We start from the raw sequence: 7021 nt of genomic DNA on the forward strand, positions 1-7021 counted from the left end.
CAGGCCTGTAATCAGAGCTGATGCAGAGAATAGAAGGGTGTGCTGTCTTCCAGGTGCTAAAAATACGGGATGTAGACCTGAGGTTGAAAAGGATCCTAAAGGGAGCGGGAAAGAATCCACTAATTATCCTTCATGTGGGAACAAATGATACCGATAGATTCTTGCTGGAACGTATCAAGGGAGACTATGCCAGGCTGGGGAAGACGCTTAGGGAAATCGAGGCTCAGGTGATCTTCGATGGGATTCTGGCTGTTCCTAGAGAAAGGCAACAAAGGCTTGATAAGATTATGACTATCAACAGATGGCTCAGGCAGTGGTGCTATAAGGAGGGCTTTGGGATGTATGGCCACTCGGAGGCATTCATAGATAGAGGACTGTTCTCTCGGGATGGACTTCATCTGAGTAGGGAAGGAAATAGACTTCTAGGATGGAGGTTGGCACAACTGATTAAGATAGCTTTAAACTAGGAATTTGGGGGCGATGGTTGGGAGATGTCCAGGTATTCTCCACACCAGATTTTAGCATTGAGAGGGAAGAAAACAAAGTAAGGAAGGATACAGCTGTGGGTAGGAGAATGGACGTGAGGAGGAAGGGCAGTGTGGATACCAGTCTAATAGGTCATATTGGCTGCAGAATGTCCGTGCCTAATCGGGTAAAGAATGTGAGCGAGGCCAAACAGCAAAAATTAAGATGTTTGTACACCAATGCGAGGAGCCTAGGTAACAAAATGGAGGATCTAGAGCTACTGGTGCAGGAAGTGAAACCAGATATTTTAGGGAGAACAGAAACATGGTGGAAACATAGTCAGGACTGGACTACAGCTATTGAAGGGTATGTGCTGTTTAGGAAAGACCGAAATAAAGGTAAAGGTGGTGGAGTAGCATTGTCTATCAATGATGAGGTAGAATGTAAAGAAATAAGAAGCGATGGAATGGATAAGACAGAGTCCGTCTGGGCAAAAATCATATTGGGGAAGAAAACTACTAAAGCCTCCCCTGTGATAGTGCTTGGGGTGTGCTATAGACCGCCGGGATCTAATTTGGATATGGATAGAGCCGTCTTTAATGTTTTTAATGAAGTAAATACTAATGGAAACTGCGTGATCATGGGAGACTTCAACTTCCCAGATTTAGACTGGAGGACAAGTGCTAGTAATAATAATAGGGCTCAGATTTTCCTAGATGCGATAGCTGATGGATTCCTTCATCAAGTAGTTGCTGAACCGACTAGAGGAGATGCCATTTTAGATTTGGTTTTGGTGAGTAGGGAGGACCTCATAGACTAAATGGTTGTAAGGGACAAGCTTGATTCAAATGATCATGAGCTAATTCAGTTCAAACTGAACGGAAGGTTAAACAAAAATAAATCTGCGACTAGGGTTTTTGATTTCAAAAGGGCTGACTTTCAAAAATTAAGGAAATTAGTTAGGGAAGTGGATTGGACTGAAGAATTTATGGATCTAAAGGCAGAGGAGGCCTGGGATTACTTTAAGTAATTACTTTAAGTAATTCCCAGTGATTTAACTGGGAATTGGTCCTGCTTCGAGCAGGGGGTTGGACTAGATGACCTTCAGGGGTCCCTTCCAACCCTGATATTCTATGATTCTATGATTCTAAGTCAAAGCTGAAGAAGCTATCGGAAGCCTGCATCCCAAGAAAGGAGAAAAAAATTCTTAGGCTGGAGTTGTAGACCAAGCTGGATGAGCAAGCATCTCAGAGAGGTGATTAAGAAAAAGCAGAATGCATACAGGGAGTGGAAGATGGGAGAGATCAGCAAGGAAAGCTACCTTATTGAGGTCAGAACATGTAGGGATGAGAAAGGCTAAAAGTCAAGTAGAGCTGGACCTTGCAAAGGGAATTAAAACCAACAGTAAAAGGTTCTATAGCCATATAAATAAGAAGAAAACAAAGAAAGAAGAAGTGGGACCGCTAAACACTGAGGATGGAGTGGAGGTTAAGGATAATCTAGGCATGGCCCAATATCTAAACAAATACTTTAATAAGGCTAATGAGGATCTTAGGGATAATGGTAGCATGACAAATGGGAATGAGGATATGGAGGTAGATATTACCATATCTGAGGTAGAAGTGAAACTTGAACAGCTTAATGGGACTAAATTGGGGGGCCCAGATAATCTTCATCCAAGAATATTAAAGGAATTGGCACACGAAATTGCAAGCCCATTAGCAAGAATTTTTAATGAATCTGTAAACTCAGGGGTTGTACTGTATGACTGGAGAATTGTTAACACAGTTCCTATTTATAAGAAAGGAAAAAAAAAGTGATCCAGGTAACTACGGGCCTGTTAGTTTGACATCTGTAGTATGCAAGGTTTTGGAAAAAATTTTGAAGGAGAAAGTAGTTAAGGACATTGAGGTCAATGGTAAATGGGACAAAATACAACATGGTTTTACAAAAGGTAGATCGTGCCAAACCAACCTGATCTCCTTCTTTGAGAAACTAACAGATTTTTTAGACAAAGGAAACGCAGTGGATCTAATTTGCCTAGATTTCAGTAAGGCATTTGATACGATGCCACATAGGGAATTATTAGTTAAATTGGAAAAGATGGGGATCAATATGAAAATTGAAAGGTGGATAAGGAATTGGTTAAAGGGAGACTATAGCGGGTCATACTGAAAGGTGAACTGTCAGGCTGGAGGGAGGTTACCGGTGGAGTTCCTCAGGGATCGGTTTTGGGACCAATCTTTTTATTACTGACCTCAGCACAAAAAGTGGGAGTGTGCTAATAAAGTTTGCAGATGACAAAGCTGGGAGGTATTGCCAATTTAGAGAGAGACCGGGATATCATACAGGAGGATCTGGATGACCTTGTAAACTGGAGTAATAGTAATAGGATGAAATTTAATAGTGAGAAGTGTAAAGTCATGTATTTAGGGATTAATAACAAGAATTTTAGTTATAAGCTGGGGACCCATCAATTAGAAGTAACGGAGGAGGAGAAGGACCTTGGAGTATTGGTTGATCACGGGATGACTATGAGCCGCCAATGTGATATGGCCGTGAAAAAAGCTAATGCAGTCTTGGGATGCATCAGGCGAGGTATTTCCTGTTGAGATAAGGAGGTGTTAGTACCATTATACAAGGCACTGGTGAGACCTCACCTGGAATACTGTGTGCAGTTCTGGTCTCCCATGTTTAAGAAGGATGAATTCAAACTGGAACAGGTACAGAGAAGGGCTACTAGGATGATCCGAGGAATGGAAAACTTGTTTTATGAAAGGAGACTCAAGGAGCTTGGCTTGTTTAGCCTAACCAAAAGAAGGTTGAGGGGAGATACGATTGCTCTCTATAAATATATCAGAGGGATAAATACCGAAAAGGGAGAGGAATTATTTAAGCTCAGTACCAATGTGGACACAAGAACAAATGGATATAAACTGGCCATCGGGAAGTTTAGACTTGAAATTAGACAAAGGTTTCTAACCATCGGAGGAGTGAAGTTCTGGAATAGTCTTCCAAGGGAAGCAGTGGGGGCAAAAGACCTATCTGGCTTCAAGATTAAACACGGTAAGTTTATGGAGGAGATGGTATGATGGGATAACATGATTTTGGCAATTAATTGATCTTTAAATATTCATGGTAAATAGGTCCAACGGCCTGTGATGGGATGTTAGATGGGGTGGGATCTGAGTTACTACAGAGAATTCTTTCCTGGGTATCTGGCTGGTGAATCTTGCCCATATGCTCAGGGTTCAGCTGATCACCATATTTGGGGTCGGGAAGGAATTTTCCTCCAGGGCAGATTGGAAGAGGCCCTGGGGGGTTTTCGCCTTCCTCTGTAGCATGGGGCATGGGTCACTTGCTGGAGGATTCTCTGCACCTTGAAGTCTTTAAACCATGATTTGAGGACTTCAATAGCTCAGACATAGGTAAGAGGTTTATCGCAGGAGTGGGTGGGTGAGATTCTGTGGCCTGCATAATGCAGGAGGTCAAACTAGATGATCATGATGGTCCCTTCTGACCTTAATATCTATGAATCTATGAACTTTTTGGCATCCAGAGCCCCATAATAATGCTCATCGTGCAGCAAGCTGAAAAAAAAGTTTTGGGATACACCAGGTCCTGTTTTTTGTTTTTTTGGTTTTTTTTAAAAACCACTCCCTTTTCTCCACATAAAGCACCACTTATTGGCTGACCGGTAAATGCGGTTCAAACAATGCTATGTCACTGGTCATAATCTTTTTTTGATCTGACCACCCCAATTTCTCTTGCAGCTTTCTCCCCCATCTAACAATTCTGTAGGTTTACTGTCGGACACGATGGCCAAGAGGATACCCACAAAACACAGATTAATATCATTGTAATTCAGGTCTACTAACTTCTCTTTTTACTGATGATTTGACTATTGAAGTTAGAATTTAAAACTCTATGGCCACCACCGCTCATGTTTTTAATTGTCACAAAGAGACATAACATCCCATTGACATGTATCTATTACTCTATAGAAGTTTAGCAGCCTGATTTAAGAAATCTTCAGCAGATGGATTATCCCTAGTTCTTACTGAAAACAAAGGGTTATTTTAATTATAGCTCTAAACATAACTGGACAAAATAATCTGGGGCTAGCCTACCGTTAACGTCATCAACAAACAACTAACCTGCCAGGTTGAACCTATTCACTCAAGATTGACAAAATGAAATTCCTCACAATATACCTCATGCCGAAAATCTAGGTAATTCCTGTTGCCAGCTTCTTCCTATACACATCTGTTTGGGGGTCTGCATTTTCTGGGTGTTTGGGGGGCCCTCTACAGAACCATCAGGTGCGTCTTGTACATCAGTGTTTCCCAATTGGTGAGCATGGCGCACTGGTGTGCCGTAAGGTCCGAACAGACGTATTGCTTAATTTTTTGAAAGACTACATGTGAGAACAAAAAAACCTTCCTTTAATGAGCGTCGGAGCTGGATTGTTTTCTGTACTTTTGCTCTCTGGGATGAGGCCCCTTTCAAATATTATGCATGTGTCACATTCCATCTCTCAAAGCTTGGTTAAGATAGTCAGTTTGAGTCCTGTAGAGCGGGGGCAGGGAAGGAAGGGTGAGGGAGCCGCCTTCTGATTGACCATCTGCCTCACTGCCCTGCCTCCTCCAGGGGCAGAGCAACCAATCATAGCTCAACCTCCCTCTCCTCCCCTCTCCCTTCCTGAGAGCAATGGGTCTGCTTCTCTGCCCCTCCCCCTACCATCTGCAGCCGCTGTCCAGGGACAGGGGGAAGAGCCCCTGGAACCATAGGTGCCAAGTTTCCCCGGTGCTGGTGGGTCCTCGCTCCCCCCCCGCCCCGCTGCCCTGACTCCACCCTCATTCCAACCCTTTCCCCAAAGTCCCTGCCCGAACTCCGCCCCCTTCCTGCCCCATTGGACCCCTTCCCCAAATCCCCGCCCTGGCCCTGCCTCTTCCCTGAGCACGCCGCTTTCCCCCTCCTCCCTCCCAGCGCTTGACACGTGAAACAGCTGTTTTGCGGCGCAAGTGCTGGGAGCTAGGGAGGAAAAGTGGGCACGCAGTGCACTCAGGGGCGGAGGTGAGCTGCAGGAGGCAGGGCAGAGCAGGGGGCGGGGCAGGGTGCTGCTGGTGGGTGCAGAGCACCCACCAATTTTTCCCTGTGGGTGCTCCAGCCCCGGAGTGCCTATGGAGTTGGCACCTATGCCTGGAACTCCCCCCCCCACAGCCTGGAAGGGGAGTGGGGACCCCCCATACACCCTCCAGGTTTGGGAGGGGGGAAGAACCCCAGGAGAAGCAGAGATGAGATGGGAGGCTGAACTGGGATGGGGGTGGTGGAGAACCCATCTTTTGAGGTTAGCAATACTCTGAGTGGGACTTAATTATATTGCATTTAAAAACACTGGAGAAAGTTATACACACTTGAGAAGACACGATTAATTATTAATTGCTTGTCATCCCTAATCTCAAGTGCACATCACTTTCTCCCCAAGCATGCTTTTGCCCAGAATTCTTGTATTTAATGTTAGTTTATGTTAGTTAGTTTAATGTTGGTTTCCACTGTTGAAAATGTTAATTCTGGCACAATAGACAGATCGCGATCTAATGTTAGCTGCTATGTTTGTTTTGATTTTAACCCTACTAGCCTCATTCTGGATTGGCTCATGAACATGGATTCACCAAGGCCAAGTCATGCCTGACTAACCTGATTGTCTTCTATGAGATAACTGGGTCTGTGGATATGGGGAAAGTGGTGGACGAGGTATACCTTGACTTCAGCAAAGCTTTCGATACGGTCTCCCACAGTATTCTTGCCAGCAGGTTAAAAAAAGTACGGATTGGTTGAATGGACTATAAGGTGGATAGAAAAGCTGGCTAGATCATTGGACTCAATGGGTAGTGATCAACAGCTCAATGTCTAGCTGGCAGCCAGTATCAAGTGGAGGGCCCCAGGGGTGGGTCCTGGGGCCAGTTTTGTTCAACATCTTCATTAATGATCTGGATGATGGGATGGATTGCACCCTCAGCAAATTCACAGATGACACTAAGCTGTGGGGAGAGGTAGATATGCTGAAGGGTAGGGATAGGGTCCGGAGTGACCTACACAAATTGGAGGATTGGGCCAAAAGAAATCTGATGAGATTCAACAAGGACAAGTGCAGAGTCCTGCACTTAGGAAGGACGAATCCCATGAACTGCTATAGCCTGGAGACCGACTGGCTAAGAGGCAGTTCTGCAGAAAAGGACCTGGGGAATTACAGTGGACAAGAAGCTGGATATGAGTCAACAGTGTGCCCTTGTTGCCAAGAAGGCTAACGGTATATTGGGCTGCATTAGTAGAAGCATTGCCAGCAGATAGAGGAAAGTGATTATTCCCCTCTATTCAGCATTGGTGAGGCTGGAGTACTGCGTCCAGTTTTGGGCCCTCCCACTACAGAAAGAATATGGACACATTAGAGAGAGTCCTGAGGTCCCTTCCAACCCTAATCTTTTATGATTCTACAAATATTCATGAGACAAAATTAAGAGTAACGTATGATAGAAGCAATGTTATGCTATGT

The sequence above is a fragment of the Eretmochelys imbricata genome, chromosome 1 (genome assembly GCF_965152235.1).
Source record: "Eretmochelys imbricata isolate rEreImb1 chromosome 1, rEreImb1.hap1, whole genome shotgun sequence".
NCBI classification, from domain to species: Eukaryota; Metazoa; Chordata; order Testudines; family Cheloniidae; genus Eretmochelys; species Eretmochelys imbricata.